Raw genomic sequence first — 19,967 nt, 5'->3', positions numbered from 1 at the left:
TGATAGGACTAGACCAAAAAATAAAGTAAATCAAGACACGTCCCTGAGCTACAGCATTGAACACTTTGCTATAATGAGTATTTATAGACTATCCTCAACAACTGCAAAAAACAGCTCTTAAAAAGAATTCAGTTCTTTTCAAGTCACACTGTACATTCACTAGGACTAAAACGTGGGCCAGTCTCAATAAATTGAGAACAAAAATCATACAGAGTAAGCTCTCTGAATACTGAATAAAGAGAGTTAAGTTAGAATCAACAATGATGAAGTATCTAGGAAAACCCGACATACCCGACGGATCTGGGAATCGAACACACCATCCAAATGATCCATGGCTCACAGAAGAAATCACAGGGAAATCAGTAATATTTCAAACAGAATAATGAAAATACAGTAAATGAAAAGTTTTGGGATATGCCTACAGAAGCATGCAGCAGGCAACTTACAGCTTTTAAATGCTTATGGTAGAAGTCTAAAATAAACCACCTGAGGTTTCTTTTCACCTTAGAAAAAAAGTACAAAGTGAACCCAAATAAAGCAGAAGGGAAGAAGTAACAAACAGCAGAAATCAAACAGGAAACAAGTGGGAGAAATTAACAAAGCCAAAGCTGGTGCTTAAAAAAGGTCAATGGAATTGATAAACTCTTAGCCTGGAAGAAAAGAGAGAACAGATTACCAAAATCAGAATGGAGGCGGGGCTATCATTACAGATCCTACAGACATCGAAAGAATAAAGCAACATTATGAACAAATTTATGCCAAGAGATTTGACAATTTAGATGAAATGGACAAATTTCTTGAGAAAAATGAAATTTATCCAGAGCGAAGGAAGATGGAACAGAAATTCTGAATTGCTTTATACCTAATAAAGAAAATGCGTTTGTTTTAAAAAGTTACTTCCACAAATAAAACTGTGGGCCCAGAATTTTTACTGGTGAATTCTATCAACATATAAGAAATACCAATCTCTTGAGAAAAATAGAAAAGAGGGAGTATTTCCCTACAACTTTTATGAGAAAAGCATAACCTTAATATCAAAACCTGACAAAGGCATTACAAACACAATAAAAACAACAGACCAATATCCCTCATGAACCTAGGCATGGAGGTCATCCTCAATAAAATAGTAGCCAATCAGGTCCAGATGTAAAAACGATACTGTATCACGACCAAGCAGGTTTATCTGAAGGATGCAAGCTCGGTTTCGCACCAGACAACCAATTAAAATAATTAACTCTACTAAACAGAAACACACAAACAGCAACAGAAATGGCACTGGCTTGGACTCCAGGCGCGACAGTCCTTGAGCAAACTGTGGCGGGCAGGCCCAGCTGGGGCAGCAGTGGCTGCTCCCATGTTCTGAGAGACTGTCACTGTTGTGGAAGGTAGGCCAAGACTTTTGGAACTTTCAATTTTTCAAAAGAATTAAGAACGTCAAACAATTATGTGAAATGTGACTTTTTTAAATCACTTTTTATTTAGCAGCAAAGAGGAAAAGAGTAAAGCTTCAAAGATGCTCCCAATCCTGTTTGGTAGAAATGCACGAGGGAACAACTTCTATAGAAAAAGTAGATGATCTTTACAACCGTGGGATAAACAGAGGTCGGCAAACTCTCTGTGAGAGGCAGACGGTAGGTAAGCACGCATCCTAGGCTTTTCCAGCCCCGGGCTCTGTCCTACTCAACTCCGCCTTTGCTGACAGTCACGAGTGACATGTGAAAGAACGGGTGTGCCTGGGTCCCTATAAAACTTTATTTACAGCAGCAGGCCACAAACCTGATTTGAGCCACAGGCCTTAGTTTGCAGAACCCTGGGTAAAACACAAAGGAAGAGATTGGTGTACCTGACAAAATTAAAATTAAGAGCTTCTGTTCATTAAAAACAATTAAGACCAACAGCAGCAGCCAGACACCAAGAGTGAAACTGTGGGCCACATGCTGCAGAACGTTTCTGCAATGACTTCTAATTGACAAACGATTAACTGATCAAAGATTAGTGTCCATAAAGGATACATACAAAAGTACATAAGAAAAAGTCAACCAATCCAGAAGAAAAAACTGGGACAAAAGATATAAACAGCATTTCACAGAAAAGCAAAGAATGGCTAATAAGCCACGGAAAGATGCTGCTCAATTTCATTAGTAACCATTAAAATGAAACTGCAGTCACGTCTGAAAACAGTTAGGAGCCATCCTATTAAAAAACATTTAAAACATCTGAATGTCCCAGGTCGGTGAGGATGTGGTGCTGTGGGAACTCTCCCGCAGAGATGATGGAATGTAAATCAGGACCCACACTGGAAAAGAGACATAATTATGCAGTAAAAAAAAAAAAACACACCCTCACAGTAGTACAGCACAGAATACAATTCATGACTGTAACATCTTACTACGCTCACGGACAGCGACTGCCCTGGGGGGTGGGGTGAGGGCGTGACCATATGGGTGACCGCTGAACGACTGTGGGCGTGTGAAACCGGAACATTGTGTATCAGTGATACTTTACTTAAAAAAATACCCTCAACTCAGCAATTCCTCTCTAGCTGCAGACCCTCTAGAAACGCGTGTGCCTATGAGGCAGGATGCCTGCAAGATGAAGAGCGCAGCCCTACGTCAGACGCAAAGCGACTGTGTGGGACAGCGAGCAAGCTATGGCGGCCACGCGATGCGGTGTTTATAGGACGATGACGCGGGCGCGTCTTAGATGGTACCGGCTCGCTGGGCTGTGCTTGTGCTTATGTGCTTCCTGATGTTTATCTTGAAATCAAACACAACACAGACAGGATCCCATGTAACACTCACCAGACTTGCAAAGACTAAAGTCAGAGTGATCTCAAGCGCTGGACGTGAGTGTGGGGCAGCCCCTACGCCGCTGGAGGGGTACAGTGGTGACAGCTCTTCCTGGGTAGTAATTCTGCATTACTTAGCAGATTGGAGTATATCAAATGATCCAGCAACTCCACTTAGGTTTATGTCAGGCATTACACATAAGGAAATAAAGATACAGTTAACACACAGAATAGCAGGGAAAACGAATGAAGTACACCGCCATTAGCACGGAGTGAGCTAAGAAACCATCACCTTGACCCAAGAAAGCAAAGTCCCAGCAGAAAATACACAGTATGACTTCAAAAAATTGTGTGTATACATATATGTGTACACACATACACACACAGACACGTGCAGAAATATAAAGAAAGGCAAGGGAATAGAACACAGAAAATTCAGGCCAGCAGTTCCACCTGGGAGAGTGAGAAGGGGCTGGAACAGGGGGGACACAGGGCTTTCGAGGGACTGGTGATTTGTTTCTTAAACTGGGTAATGGGTCTCCAAGTTATGCTTCCAAATACTGCACATACATATAATATGCATTCGTGTTTAGACAGACTGGTTTTCAGGAAGGGAGGCAGCAGGGAAGGAGGGCAGGAGAGGGAAAGCAGGCGTCAGAGGGCTGGTCGCCAGCTTCGACCCCCCTGGGTCACTTTGAACTTGCAAACAGAGACGTACACAGAGCCTCTTAGACCCTGCCTGGCTGGGAGGATCTCCCTGTGGCCCCCTGGAGCAGTATAAGCCCAGCCTGCAGGGAGGGAGCCCAGGCAGGGCCCGCAGGCTCAGCCCGACTCAACTGGCATTCCCCCAGGTAAGGCCCCCACTTCAGCACTGGGCTCCGGTTCAAACCACAGGTCATCTTCACCAGCGCAGAGGGAGCGAGAGGCCAACACAACGGCACTGTGTTACTTTCAGGAGCAACTGTCACACAGGACTTCTGGCGACCCTGTGAGGACGCTGCTCAGGGCAGCAGGAAACGGCCTGAGTCCAGCGGAAGGCCATTTGGCCCTACTGGTCAAGATTACAAACGTGTAATACCTCCTAATCTGGCAATTTCATTTGGGGACTTCATTCTATAGATACACCCAGCTTCTCTATGAAGACAGCTGAAAGGCCGGACCTTGTATGTAACACTGTATTAACAGCAGGTGGACACCCCCTCTGTGTGCGCCTCCAGAGGACTAGTAAATCAACCATGGTGCTTCCCGACATGCATGACTACGACCGTGTGGCTGTGAACAAAAAGGGGCACTGAGGAAGCTGTGCTGGTACAGCAGGCCCCCCAAGATCCCCGCATGAGAATACAGTGCGCGTCCGCAGGAGGAGCACGTGCACCTGTACGTGCTGCCCTCGCGTAACACCGGCAGGGTGCACAGCCGCTAAAAATCGCGATGGCTGTGAGGGCAGGATGGGGAATGGAGAAGGCACCAAGCTGAAAGCAGTCTCAATGGATGTCTTTTTAATCAAATAATACTTACTCAAAACAATAATTAAACTCTTAAAAAAAAGTGGCTCTCACCAAAGGGCTATCCCCTTCCCACTGACTGTCAAGGTCAGAGTCACTCACAGGCCCCACAGACATGAGGATCCAGTGTAGAGGCCCCCAGAGGTCAGGGGCCAATGACCAGCTGAGGGTCACCAGCAGGGGGTTAATAAATACATTACATATGCATATGACAGAATACACTGAAGATGCAGAGTCCCAGTGCTGGAAAAAACTTGCTCCAGAAGAGTGGTTTGCATATACAACCATGGCATCTAAATACCTATTTATGTGTGTGCACCCCATGCATATTATTCTCATAAGCCAAGCATAACTCTGTGAGGACGTCTAAGAAAATGGCTATGGGGGTGGCCACAGGAGGGTTACTGGGGTCTGAGGACAGCAGGAGAGACATGCTTTTTTACCACACATACCCTGGTGTCTTGTGAATTTTGTGCATGTATATCAATAACCTATTCACAAAATAACTTATTTTTAAAACTATTTATAAAAATTACCCAATTATAAAATACAGTAGAAAAATTTTCTAGGGACATACAACACATTTAGAAAGGGATATAGAAAGTCTGGGGAAATGTCCTTGAACAGGAAGAAAAAATATTTAAAGCTGTCAATTCTTTAAATTAGTCTATATTTTTAACATAATCCCAATGAAAAATAGGAATTTAAGAAACTATTCAAGCTAATTCTAAAATTTAATGGAAAAAAAGTGAAGTCACAAAATTTTTGAAAAATGTAAGGAAACACATTAACCAAATATTAAAGCACATCAATTTAAAGCTACAGAATTAACATACAGTCCAATCATTCCACACTTCTGGGAATTTACATACAGAAAATGAAAACACTAATTTGAAAAGATACATGCACCCCCATGTTCACTACATCATTCTTTACAATAACCAAGATATGGAAGCAACTTAAGTGTCCATCAATGAATGAACTGATAAAGAAGATACAGTATATATACAATGGAGTATTACACAACCATAAAAAAGAATAAAATCCTGCCATTTGCAACATGGTGGACACAGAGGGTACTATGCTAAGTGAAATAAGTCAGAGAAAAAGGCAAAACCATGAGTTCACTTATATGTGTAATCTGACACAATACATCACCAACAAAATAGAAACAGACTCATAAACACAGAGAACAGGTGACTGGTGGTTGCCAGAGGGGAGATGGGAAGTGGGGGATGAACAAAACAGGTAAAGGAGATTAAGGAGTACAAACTTCCAGTTATAAAATAAGTAAGTCACAAGGATGAAAGTACAGCATAGGGAATGTAGTCAATAATAATGTAGTGACTTTGTATGGTGACAGGTGGTAACTACGCTTACTGTAGTAGCATTTAGTAATGTATACAATTGTTGAAACACTGTATTGTATACCCGAAACTACTAAATATTGTGTGTCAACTATATGTCAAGTAAAATTAAAAGCTACAGTATTAAAATTAATTTCTTCCCTCACTTACTAAATCAAAATTCCAGATGGACTATAAAAGTGAAAATAAAAACTAAAACACTGGAAGAAAACCTAAGAGGTATTCTAAAAACAGCTTTACTGAGATCATAACTCACCAAGTGTGCAATTCAATGGTTTTTAGTACATTCACAAGGTTGAATAACCATCACCATTATCTAATTCCAGAACAAATTTATCACCCGTGAAAGAAACTCCACACCCATAAGGAGCCAGTCCTCATTCTCTGCCCCTCAGCTCCTGGCAACTACTTTCTGTCCCTACAGATTTGTCTGTTCTGGACATTTTACATAACAGTGGTGTTTTGGAGGTTCATCCACATTGTAGCACATATAGTTCACTCCTTTTTATGGCTGAATAATATTCCACTACATGAACAGACTACATGTTGTTCATCTGTTCACCATAGATAGGCAATTAGGTGTTTCTACTTTTTGGCTATTATGAATAACACTGCTATAAGCACTGGTGAATAAGCTTCTGTGTGAACATACATTTTACATTCTCTTCAGTAGGTACCTAGGAATGCAACTGCTGAGTAAAACATATGCTTAAGCTTTTGAGGAACCGCCAGACTGTTTTCCAAAGCACTATACCATTTACCTTCCAGCTGGGAGTGTATGAGGGCTGCAGTCCCTCTGTCCTCACCAATGCTTATTATTGCCTACGGTTTTTTTTTTTAATAAAAAACAGCAGAAGTTTATTTCTTACAGTTCTGGGAAGTCCAAGATCAGTGTGCTAGTAGCTTCAGTGTTTGGTGACAGCCCTGGTTCATAGACAGCCACCTTTTTTTTTTTCTTTTCATCTTTACCTTGTTTTATTTTTAAACTTTCCATTTTGAAATAATTTCACAGTTACAAAGATGGCAAAAAGGTTACAAAGAATTAATATATGCTTCCCTACTTCCCCAAATGTAACATCATACATAACCACAACACAATGATTACGAAGGGGAAGTTAGCTTGGGTAGGTACCTAGGAATGCAAGTGCTGAGTCAAACATATGTGGGCTAAAACAGTCATTTAATTTACAAAGTTTATTCAGAATTTGCCTAGTGCCCTCTAATGTCCTACTCTAAAATCCAATCCCAGATCACAGGCTGGGAATAATTTTGAAATGTACGTCCCCCCTGCCATCCACTTTTTTTTTTTGGTATCATTAATCTACAATTACATGAGGAACATTATGTCTACTAGGCTTCACTCACAAACCCCATTACAGTCACTGTCCATCTGCGTAGTAAGATGCTGTAGAGTCACTACTTGCCTTCTCTGTGTTGCACAGCCCTCCTCAAGTCCCCCCCCACACACTATACATGCTAATCGTTATGCCCCCTTTCTTTCTCCCCACCCCCTTGTCCCTCCCTTCCCACCCATCCTCCCCAGTCCCTTTCCCTTTGGTACCTGTGAGTCCATTCTTGGGTTCTGTGATTCTGCTGCTGTTTCGTTCCCTCAGTTTTTTCTTTGTTCTTATACTCCACATATGAGTGAAATCATTTGGTACTTGTCTTTCTCCCCATGGCTTATTTCACTGAGCATAATACCCTGTAGCTCCATCCATGTGGTTGCAAATGGTAGGATTTGTTTTCTTCTTATGGCTGAATAATATTCCATTGTGTATATGTACCACATCTTCTTTATCCATTTCATCTGATGGACACTTAGGTTGCTTCCATTTCTTGGCTATTGTAAATAGTGCAGCGATAAACATAGGGGTGCATCTGTCTTTTTCAAACTGGGCTGCTGCATTCTTAGGGTAAATTCCTAGGAGTGGAATTCCTGGGTCAAATGGTATTTCTATTTTGAGCATTTGGAGGAACCTCCATACTGCTTTCCACAATGGTTGAACTAATTTCCATTCCCACCAGCAGTGTAGGAGGGTTCCCCTTTCTCCACAACCAACATTTGTTGTTGTTTGTCTTTTGGATGGTGGCAGTCCTTACTGGTGTGAGGTGATATCTCATTGTGGTTTTAATTTGCATTTCCCTGATGACAAGCGATGTGGAGCATCTTTTCGTGTGTCTGTTGGCCATCTGAATTTCTTCTTTAGAGAACTGTCTATTCAGTTCCTCTGTTCACTTTTTAATTGGATTATTTGCTTTTTGTTGAGGTGTGTGAGCTCTTTATATATTTTGGAAGTCAACCCTTTATCAGATCTGTCATTTATGAATATATTCTCCCATACCGTAGGATACCTTTTTGTTCTATTGATGGTGTCCTTTGCTGTACAGAAGCTTTTTAGCCTGATATAGTCTCACTTGTTCATTTTTGCTTTTGTTTCCCTTGCCCGGGGAGATGTGTTCATGAAGAAGTCACTCATGTTTATGCCCATGAGATTTTTGCCTATGTTTTTTTCTAAGAGTTTTATGGTTTCATGACTTATGTTCAGGTCTTTGATCCATTTTGAATTTACTTTTGTGTATGGGGTTAGACAGTGATCCAGTTTCATTCTCTTGCATGTAGCTGTCCAGTTCTGCCAACACCAGCTGTTGAAAAGGCTGTCATTTCCCCATTGTATGTCCATGGCTCCTTTATTGTATATTAGTTGACCATATATGTTTGAGTTAATGTCTGGAGTCTCTATTCTGTTCCATTGGTCTGTGGCTCTGTTCTTGTGCCAGCACCAAATTGTCTTGATTACTGTGGCTTTGTAGTAGAGCTTGAAGTTGGGGAGCGAGATCCCTGCTATTTTATTCTTCCTTTTCAAGATTGCTTTGACTATTCGAGGTCTTTTGTGGTTCCATATGAATTTTAGGATGATTTTCTTTAGTTCGTTGAAGAATGCTGTTGGTATTTTGATAGGAATTGCATTGAATCTATAGATTGCTTTAGGCAGGATGGCCATTTTGACAATATTAATTCTTCCTATCCATGAGCATGGGATGTGTTTCCATTTATTGGTATCTTCTTTAATTTCTCTCATGAGTGTCTTGTAGTTTTCAGAGTATAGGTCTTTCACTTCCTTGGTTAGGTTTATTCCTAGGTATTTTATTCTTTTTGATGCAATTGTGAATGGAATTGTTTTCCTGATTTCTCTTTCTATTAGTTCATTGTTACTGTATAGGAAAGCCTCAGATTTCTGTGTATTAATCTGTATCCTGCAACTTTGCTGTACTCTGATATGAGGTCTAGTAGTTTTGAAGTGGAGTCTTAAGGGTTCTTCATGTACAATATCATGTCATCTGCAAATAGTGACAGTCTGACTTCTTTACTGATCTGGATTCCTTGTATTTCTTTGTTTTGTCTAACTGCCGTGGCTAGGCCCTCCAGTACTGTGTTGAATAACAGTGGGGAGAGTGGGCATCCCTGTCTTGTTCCTGCTCTTAGTCGAAAAGCTTTCAGCTTATTGCTGTTCAGTATGATGTTGGCTGTGGGTTTTTCATATATGGCATTTATTATGTTGAGGTACTTGCCCTCTATACCCATTTTGTTGAGAGTTTTTATCTTTATCATGAATGGATGTTGAATCTTGTCGAATGCTTTTTCAGCGTTTATGGAGATGATCATGTGGTTTTTGTCCTTCTTTTTGTTGACGTGGTGGATGATGTTGATGGATTTTCGAATGTTGTACCATCCTTGCATCCCTGGGATGAACCCCACTTGGTCATGGTGTATGATCCTCTTGATGTATTGTTGAATTTGGTTTGCTATGTTTTGTTAAGTATTTCTGCATCTATGTTCATCAGGGATATTGGTAATTTTTTTTTTGGTGGGGTCTTTGCCTGGTTTTGGTATTAGAATGATGCTGGCTTCATAGAATGAGTTTGGGAGTATTCCCTCCTCTTCTATTTTTTGGAAAACTTTAAGGAGAATGAGTATTATGTCTTCTCTGTATGTCTGATAAAATTCTGAGGTAAATCCAACTGGCCCAGGGGTTTTGCTCTTGGGTAGTTTTTTGATTACTTCTATTTTGTTGCTGGTAATTGGTCTGTTTAGATGTTCTGTTTCTTCCTTGGTCAGTCTTGGAAGGTTGTATTTTTCTAGGAAAGCGTCCATTTCTTCTAGGTTTTCAGGCTTGTTGGCATTTAGGTTTCCATAGTATTCTCTAATAATTCTGTGTATTTCTGTGGGGTCCGTTGTGATTTTTCCTTTCTCGTTTCTCATTCTGTTGATGTGTTGATTTTCTTTTTTTCTTAATAAGTTTGGCTAGAGGCTTATCTATTTTGTTTATTTTCTCAAAGAACCAGCTCTTGGTTTCATTGATTTTTTTCTATTGTTTTATTCTTCTCAATTTTATTTATTTCTTCTCTGATCTTTGTTATGTCCCTCCTTCTGCTGACTTTAGGCCTCATTTGTTCTTCTTTTTCCAGTTTCGATAATTGTGACTTTAGACTATTCATTTGGGATTGTTCTTCCTTCTTTAAATAGGCCTGGATTGCTGTATACTTTCCTCTTAAAACTGCTTTTGCTGTGTCCCACAGAAGTTGGGGCTTTGTGTTGTTGTCTTTGTTTCAATGTATTGCTTGATCTCTATTTTAATTTGGTCGTTGATCCATTGATTATTTAGGAGCATGCTATGCTGTTAAGCCTCCATGTGTTTGTGAGCCTTTTTGTTTTCTTTGTACAATTTATTTCTAGTTTTATACCTTTGTGGTCTGGGAAGTTGGTTGGTAGAATTTCAATCTTCTTGAATCTACTGAGGCTCTTTTTGTGGCCTAGTATGTGGTCTATTCTGGAGAATGTTCCATGTGCATTTGAGAAGAATATGTATCCTGTTGCTTTTGGGTGTAAAGTTCTATAGATTCCTATTAGGTCCATCTGTTCTAGTGTGTAGTTCAGTGCCTCTGTGTCCTTACTTATTTTCTGTCTGGTGGATCTGTCCTTTGGAGTGAGTGCTGTGTTGAAGTCTCCTAAAATGAATGCACTGCATTCTATTTCCTCCTTTAATTCTGTTAGTATTTGTTTCACATATGTTGGTGCTCCTGTCACCAACATATTTATAATGGTTATATCCTCTTGTTGGACTGAGCCCTTTATCATTATGTAATGTCCTTCTTTATCTCTTATGACTTTCTTTGTTTTGAAGTCTATTTTGTCTGATACTAGTACTGCAACACCTGCTTTTTTCTCCCTGTTGTTTGCATGAAATATCTTTTTCCATCCCTTGACTTTTAGTCTGTGTATGTCTTTGGGTTTGAGGTGAGTCTCTTGTAAGCAGCACAGGATGGGTCTTGCTTTTTTATCCATTCTATTACTCTGTGTCTTTTGATTGGTGCATTCAGTCCATTTACATTTAGGGTGATTATTGAAAGATATGCACTTATTGCTTTTGCAGGTTTTTGATTTGTGGTTACCAAAGGTTTAAGGTTAGCTTCTTTAGTATCTTACTGTCTAACCTAACTCACTTACTGACCTATTATAGACACAGTCTGATGATTCTTTATTTCTCTCCCTTCTTATTTCTCCTCCTCCATTCTTACATTTTAGGTGTTTTATTTGTGCTCTTTTGTTTCCTTTAACCGCTTTTGTGGGTAGTTGATTTTATTTTTTGCCTTTAGTTAGCATTTGGTTGGTCTGCTTTCTTTGCTGTGATTTTATTTTCTCTGGTGACATCTATTTAGCCTTAGGAGTGCTCCCATCTAGAACAGTCCCTCTAAAATACCCTGTAGAAGTGGTTTGTGGGAAGCAAATTCCCTCAACTTTTGCTTGTCTGGGAATTGTTTAATCCCTCCTTCATATTTAAATGATAGTCGTGCTGGATACAGTATTCTTGGTTCAAGGCCCTTCTGTTTCATTGCATTAAATATATCATGCCATTCTCTTCTGGCCTGTAAGGTTTCTGTTGAGAAGTCTGATGATAGCCTGATGGGTTTTCCTTTGTAGGTGATCTTTTTTCTCTCTCTGACTCCCTTTAATACTCTGTCCTTGTCCTTGATATTTGCCATGTTAATTATTATGTGTCTTGGTGTTGTCCTCCCTGGGTCCCTTCTGTTGGGAGTTCTGTGTGCTTCCGTGGTCTGAGCAACTATTTCCTCCCCCAGTTTGGGGAATTTTTAAGCAATTATTTCTTCAAATACACTTTCTATCCCTTTTTCTCTCTCTTCTTCTTCTGGTACCCCTATAATGCAGATATTGTTCCTTTTGGATTGGTCACACAGTTCTCTTAATATTGTTTCATTTCTGGAGATCCTTTTATCTCTCTCTGCATCAGCTTCTCTGTGTTCCTGTTCTGTGATTTCTATTCCATTAATGGCCTCTTTCATCTTGTCCATTCTGCTTTTAAGTTCTTCCAGAGATTGTTTTATTTCTGTATTCTCCCTCCCTACTTTATCCGTTAGCTCTTGCATTTTTCTCTGCAGCTCCATCAGCACGGTTATGACCTTTTTTTGAATTCTTTTTCAGGAAGATCGGTTAAATCTATCTCCCCAGGTACCCTCTCAGGGGATGTTTGGGTTATTCTTGTCTGTATCAAATTCTTCTGCCTTTTCATGGCAATAGAGATAGTTGTAGGCAGTTGGCGTGTGTGTCAGCTGGGAGAACAAAGTCCCTTCCTGCTTGCCTGTCGCCTTCCCTTCCTGTAAGAATGCGACCCCTAGCGGCTTGTGCTGGGCTGCTGCGCGCTGACGGGGCCTCTGAGTCTGGCCCGGGCAGCTGTAGAGGAGGCTCTGCGCGGCTGCTGTGGGCGTCGCTGGTCTCAGGCTGCTGCTCTGCTATGGCGGGGCCGCACCAGAGGGGGAACGGGCAGGAGGCTGTTATTGCCATGAGGGGCCTCAGAGCTGCGCTGCTGCCCAGGGGGTTAGGGCGCCTGGAGTTCCCCAGGATTCCCAGCTGTTGGGCTGAGTGTGCTGGGACACTTACGTCCAGCTGTGAGGCTCCTGTCCCTTTGAGACTTTCAAAAAGTGCACACCATGCATTGTGTGTCTGCACTCCAGTGCGGATGGCTAGGGCTAGGTGCTCAGCAGTCCTGGGCTCCCTCTCCCTCCCCACTCCGACTCCTCTCCTCCCGCCGGGAGCTGGGGTGAGGGGTGCTCGGGCCCCACTGGGCCGCGGCTTGTATCTTACCCCTTCGTGAGGCGCTGGGTTCTCGCAGGTGTAGATGTAGCCTGGTTGTTGTACTGTATCTTCTGGTGTCTCCTTTAGGAATAGTTGTATTTGTTGTATTTTTAAAAATATATATGGTTTTGGTAGGAGATTTCACTGCCTTACTCATGCTGCCATCTTGGCTCTGCCCTCCAGCTGCCTATGTTTTTATAATGGTCACCCAAATGGGTGTGAAGTGGTATTTCACTGTAGTGTTGGCTTGCATTTCCCCACTTAATAGCTAATGGTGTTGATCATCATAAGATTTTTTGCTTTAATGATTTAAGAGTGAGGGAACTCTAAACAAGAAACATAACCCAAGAACCAGAAATTTATGGGCCACATAAACTAAATAGAAAACACTTTGAAAGTCCTCATCTTAAGAAAATAAAAATTTGTAACTATAGGTGATGGATATTAAGGAGACTTACTGTGGTGATCATTTTGCATATATACAAATATTGACTCATGATGTACATCTGAAACTAATGGTATATGTCAATTATATCTCAAAATTTATTTTACAAAATAAATAAAATGACTAATAATATAACCATACTACCAAAAGAGAAAAGCCAATTAGCACACACATGAAGAAAAGGAAATCTGAACACATGGCAGAGGATTAGTTTCCTTAATATAGCAAGATCGCTTACAGATCTATAAGAAAAAGGCCAACAACATAACAGCAAAATGGCAATTCAGAAAAAAGAGAAACATCAAAGGCTCTGAATCACAGAAATGTACTACCACATTCATAACTAAAGAAATGCATTTTAAAACAAGATGGCATTTTCACTATCAGACCGACAGATGTTTAAAATACTGTTACGCCAGCGCTGGTAAAGGTGTAGCAACTGCTGGCAGTGGTGACTCTGATTTAAAGCCTGGAGCACCTGAGCATCACGGAGCGGGTGCCACATATACTGTGGGTCCTATCTCTGCATATCCACTCTATGGGAAGCCTAAGATTAGGTAGGGTCCAATGAAGCAAAACTGAAGGAACAAAATAGCAGCAGACTCAGAGACTCCAAGAAGGAACTAGTGGTTACCAAAGGGGAGGGGTAAGGAAGGGCGGGTGGGGAGGGAGGGAGAAGGGGATTGAGGGGGTGTTATGTTTAGTACACATGGTGTGGGGGATCATGGGGAGAACAATGCAGCACAGAGAAGGCACATAGGGGATCTGTGGCATCTTGCTGCACTGACGGACAGTGACTGCTTTGGGGTATGGGGGGGGGGACTTGATAATATGGGTAAATGTAGTAACCAAACTGTTTTTTCATGTGGAACGTTCTTAAGAGTATATATCAATAATACCTTTATAAAAAAATTTAAAAAAAAAAGATTAGGTAGGGTCAACCACAGTCTCCTTCTGTTTATCCTCTTTTCGAAGGGTACATGGGCATGTGCACTATAGAGGCCGCATCCTCCACCCCTACGCAGGGCACTGAGTCAGAATGGAAGATTTGTCCACTGTAGCAGTCTGTTCTGGAAAACAGCACTGCCTTCTCATCATTAAATATTGGAAAGGATTTTTCTCAGAGAACTCCTAAAGTTAGCTTTAACTCTAACTTGATACCTTGACTTCCCCATTATCCAAACCTCAATCTGAGAGTCAGACACTTGGACAGAAGAGGCATTTATTTATCCAACCTAATTCCTCTCCATAGTGCCCCAGTGCTGGCCCTGGCCTCCTTACTGGCACTCCAACATGCCAGCCTGCTGCCGCCTCAGAACCCCTCCCCGGATATGTGAGCCTCCTTCAGGCTTTGCTGAAACGCCACCTTCTGCGGTAGGCCTTCCCAACCACCCTAGTTCTCCTGGGACCCTCTTCCATACGGCACTTAGTGGTCTGCTTTTCAGTCAACTCAGATAATTTCATAATTTTCTTAGCTTTCACCCAGATACTGCAAGTTAGCTGTTAGCATCTGAAATGTCTCCGCACATTGTTTTTTAAGTTCTGTAATCATTGCAGGTAAGATTTAAGTGTATCAATAAGCTAGACAGACAGAAAGCTCTTCACTTTCTACTTACATACCCAAAAAAGATCTGTATTCCCTCCAAAGTCACTAAGCGCCTACCTCTGGTGTTCTCGAACATTTCCATTGTTTCCCAAACTTTGCTGTGCTTGGGGACCTGTTCTGACCATTCTCTCCTAAGCTATGCTGACACTCTATCAGCATATTCCCTGGATACAAACAAACAAAACCAAAGAGCGAGGGGCGCCCCAACAGCCAAATGACAGGACATCCAATCTACACCCAAACTCCAGTCACACAAGACTATCCTGTCTTCACCAAGGCCTCCTCTCTTTTTAAAAATGTGCTACTAAGTTTTACAACTGAGTTTGCCAGCCCACATCTCAGAACTGGGAGAGGAAGAGGGAACCAGCAGCAGGGAGGCCTGGCAGGTGAATGAGAGAAAGGAGGCTAAACAGACACACTGCAGGCACAGTGTCAGAGCAGGGACCTTTCACCTCCCAAGGAGTCGCCTCGTCCCAGTGGCCCCACAGGAGACCAAACGTGAACATTCGTAATAATGGTCCTGCAAATTTCAAAGGAAGGTTCAATTATATTCTATCTAATAAGAGTTTAAAAAGACTTCTAATCATTAATGGTCAAAATGAAATGTACTTTAAAAGCACGCTTCCTGGAAGATTCCCTAAGGTGCCGCATTCCTGCAAATGCCGGATTCGCAGTGTGCGAACTACAGCGGCAGTGGCTGTGCTCCCCTGCCCCTCACAGCACCACACTGGCTCCCAGACTCCAAGGGAGGCCTCACCCTGTTTGTTCTTTAAGAGTATTGCCATGTCGTTTTCTGTTCTTTTCTGAATATGGTGTTCATTTTGGCTATCTCTTCAGCAATTTTTATACTCTAATCACATTTCTTGATCATATGTCTGCTAAATAACTGAGCCATTCTTTTAAAATTAGTTGCACCCATGATTCACCTCCGCTTGCACTCAGCTGACGAGCTCTCTGGGCACCCGCCTAGTTACAGAACAGGCAGGGATGGTGGTTCCCAAGCCACAGCTGTCATGGTCTGTGATTTCTAATGGCTTTAGAGGAAATAACCCGGCATACGAGAATAAAACATCCTGAAATCTACCTTCACTAAACGCTACATAACTTCTTTGTGGACCGAGCAAATAGCAGTTCCCAGTGAAAGGCGAGTCTCCCGTATCAAGGCTGTGCAGAACGGCATTTAGGAAGGATTCTGGCGGCCCACACTGAGGGCACCAAAAACAGCGATTCGAGAACATCCTCGGGCTTTGAGCTGAAAGCATTTCAGCTGGATGTGAACCGGACGCATCTCACCGGTCCCCAGTGGGCATTCTGGTCTGAGGCAGCACACACAGCCCCTGGCCTCGTCCACTTCATGGGGATCACCGTTGCCGGGCTGTGACCTGGTATTTGACATCTGAAGGGGGAGAAATGTTTACTTTCTGAGCTGTTTTCTCATCAGCCTGACTCCCCCACCCTTGCTCCAAACTTCATTCCCTCTCTTCCTGCCCAGGGGCAGCAAAACATTTAGAGGCGTTTCTTTTGTCTTAGTTCTGGCCAACTCTTCGGGTAGGAAGGAACAAGGCCCTTGCTAGTCTCCCACTTACACACTGCTCTGATCTTCTGCAGCTGACTCAGGCCCCCCAGGTCCCCCGGTCCTAACCAAGCGATTCATGCCCTCATTCCAAAGGCCTACCCAGTGCCCCAGTGCCATGGGTTACAAAGATGGGAATGCACTCAAGGATTATGCAGTTAAGGACTGAAGCCTGTACGGTCATGTTCTATTAGCAGGATAAACAGCTATGTCACTGAGTGAGTGACATCTGACCTAGGAGGGCTGTTCCTCTCACCCCACAAAGAACTTCCTACAACACCCAAAATTTGCCTGAATTCTCCTGCAGCAGAAGAGGTGTAAGGGTAGAAATTAAAACAGCATGGGCCACAAAGGGAGAGAAGGAGAAAGTAAAATAAATCAACACAAGAATCAAGGAGCAAATGGGAGCCCTGCTCTCCTGACCTTTCCGTGCCTGCAGCAGACTCCCCAACCCTGCTTGATCCTTTCCACAGAACAGAATTCCTGTAAAGCCTCCAGCTTACAGAGAAGAGAAAAGGTGTAAGACATTAACTCAAGTACCAATTGGTCCCGAGGCAGCTGCCTCAGCACAGCACATGACTGTCCTGGCAAACGTCAATGGGAGGGGCCAAGCATTGGGCACAATCAGGAACCACGTCTTGGCGGCTGCAGGGTCCTGGCACTTACCCAGCCACCTGCAGTGACCAACCTGCTCCCCTATCTCCCTCACGACACCGCCACACTGGCTTTCGGACCAAGTCTGCTGACTTCTCAGTGCCTAGCTCCTCTCCGGGTGGTAGCATTCTCATTTGTCTACTGGCAGTCAGTTCCTTCTGCTACTTGCTGCAGCTCTGGGGAAAAGGGCCCATGGAAGCATACACTTTACTGTTCACATTCCATTTTCCAGATCACCCAGATTCTGCTATCCCTGCTCCCTGTCATGAAGCAGCACACCTTAACCAGGATGGAATTCCTCATTGGTAATGCTGTTGATTCCCAACTACCGATCCAATTAGATTCACAAGAAGACATTATCTGTGATCAGCCACCTGGTCCTGAGGGCGAACAGAAAGTCAGGCGGGGACGGACCTCACGATGACTGCTGCAGGGTCTCTGAACACTGGCCCAGGGCTGGCACTGTGAGTGTCTGAATGACCACACAAGGATGTGGTCCCTACCCACAAGTTAACATCTAAGAGAAGACAAAGGACATGATTTTTACCCTCATTCACCCTCACATACTCTTAAGTTTCTTTTCCAAGCAAATTACTCGGAGGCACCTTCTCACTCTACACCTGATGTTTTCGCGACCGGGCCCATATGGCCTTTCTCCTGTGACTCATACAAGTAGGCGATCACATGTTCCGCACTCCCAGACACGCACACGCGCCTCCAGCGTGGCCCAGTCACTACCTGGCAGCCACATGTCCCCACTAACCTCCGGACCACCACAGCAGCAAGGTCACATTATCTTTGAAGTCCCGGAGGTCATTCAAAATATATCTGTTGAATAAACTAAGTAATGAGCAAAAATGAAGAGTCAAAAATCCACAAGTGGAGACTATCCCACACCTGACAGAGATATACTAAGGGTGGGAAGGACTGGGACGATCTGACATAACGCTGGATCCTAGATCTGAAATCAAGCACATGCTAAAATTTGACAACACTTGCCAAGGAAAAGAGAAAAATGTACAGGAGAATTCTCAATTTTCTGTATAGGTCAATCTTCTGATTACTGCCTTCTTTACCTTCCCTTGTAAAGACTTATTTTCTTGCCTAAATTTATCCATCACTCAATACATCCAAACTGTACCTTCACACTTATCCACACAGGTGACAATGTCAAGGGCACCTGCAATATGGAAGGCTTCCAAGAACAGGCTCTGTATCTTAGATTCAAGTAGAAAAATGCATGAACCACTGTAACAGAAGTTGCAGAAGGAGAAAACACAGATTATTAAGGAAAAGAGATAAACAGAACAAAAGTTGGCTAGGCTGAAAATGGACGTATCTTCATAATTTTAAGTGACACTATGTGGTACAAAGAGCAAATTTCAAACACACATGCTTGGAACGTCTTAGAATATGAACAGTAAAGAGAACAAACTCTTAAAACCTGGAAGCAGGGATGGGAAACACATCAACTACAAAAGAAACAATAAACTGATGAGACTGCTCATCTGTACAACGGTGCTAGAACAGAACGGTATCGTCACTCTTTGAAGAAAATCATTTTCACGTGGAATGCAATACCCAGCAAAACTACACGTATGAGGGGAAAATTAAAAATTTTTAGACACGGTGTGGCTTAGAAAATTCAAAACCCACAGACTTTCTGCAAAACTACACAAGGGTATACTCCGGTAAGACAAGAAATAGTCCAAAAAAGATGGAAGATGTTGTACACAAGAGTAATAAAACTTCCAGTTGTCTTATCTGTTAATACACATTATATTTTGAAAATTCACTGTTAAAAAAGAGACTACACCAAAATTTAAAACTCAGGTAACAGGATAAAAAAAGTGTGAAAGATAAGAAGAGGAAATGCTCATGTTACAAAAGATACTTTGGTGGGGTCTCCTTCCCTGCTAAAAGGAAGAGAAAGTGATAAAGCCTTTTTGGACAACAATTTGGCTTACATCAGCTAACATTTTAAATATGCACAGGTGCTAAACCATCAATTCTAAAACCCCAACCCTAAAATTCTAAAGAAATGCCATACGTGTGCACAAAGATTTAACCTAACCTTTCCCATTCTACACAGCATTGTAATAATCAAAGACAAAAAAACAAACCCGGAAATTATCCCTATGTTCACTGATAGGTCGTTAAGTAAATGATGACCACAGACTGATGGATACCGACCCAAAATGTGTAAGCTATTCTGGGAGATTTTTAAAAAATTCTGTAGCACAAGACACATATGGTTTAGGCCTTTTTACGTAAAAACACTTCACGTATGTCTATTTACATAACGCGTGTAACTGAGTGTGCAGAGCCTGGAAGAACGCCAGGTCGTTCACCCGTGGTTACTTACGACTGGAAAGTAAGAGAACAGAGATTAAGGCCTTATTTTTTTCCCCCAACACTTGAGCACCCACCAATTCCAGGTCCCAGGAATACGGCGGCGAGGACCCCAGAACCCACGGGCTATACGAGGGCGCAGGGTGCCGGTTCTCGGTTAGGCTCGCTGCCGGGCGGAGTGGGCACTGTTTTGTGTCGAATGAACGAGTGACCAGGTGGCTTATGCATTTACTCGTGCGTAAAACTACTTGGGGACGGGGAGGGATGAACGCGCACCGGAGGGACGGGAGCGGTCTCCCGGGTGAAGTCCGTTCCCGGCGTACACGCGCCTTCCGCCCCAGGGGCGAGGAGCCCGGCAGGAGTCACGCGCGCCGGGCTCGTCAGCCGCGTCACCTGGGTGGTAAACGAGGGCGGCACGGCGCCGAGCTGGGCCAGGTGCGCCCAGGCCGCGCTGAGCGCTCGGGGTCCGCTGCTCGCGGCGCGCCTGGCGCATACACTTCACAGAATCGCCAAAGCCAGGCGAGGTG

At 42.8% G+C, this 19,967-nt stretch overlaps 1 protein-coding gene across 1 annotated transcript in view; it reads right to left on the bottom strand.

Annotated features, from left to right (window-relative positions):
* Positions 1-19,967, bottom strand: part of TRAP1 (TNF receptor associated protein 1) — a 52,916-nt gene that overhangs the window by 32,662 nt on the left and 287 nt on the right. The window lies entirely within an intron of this gene.

This window comes from Manis javanica, chromosome 10, assembly GCF_040802235.1.
Source record: "Manis javanica isolate MJ-LG chromosome 10, MJ_LKY, whole genome shotgun sequence".
Taxonomy (NCBI): domain Eukaryota; kingdom Metazoa; phylum Chordata; class Mammalia; order Pholidota; family Manidae; genus Manis; species Manis javanica.
Note: the sequence above shows the minus strand (reverse complement) of the source record. Positions and strands in the feature narration are given on the sequence as shown.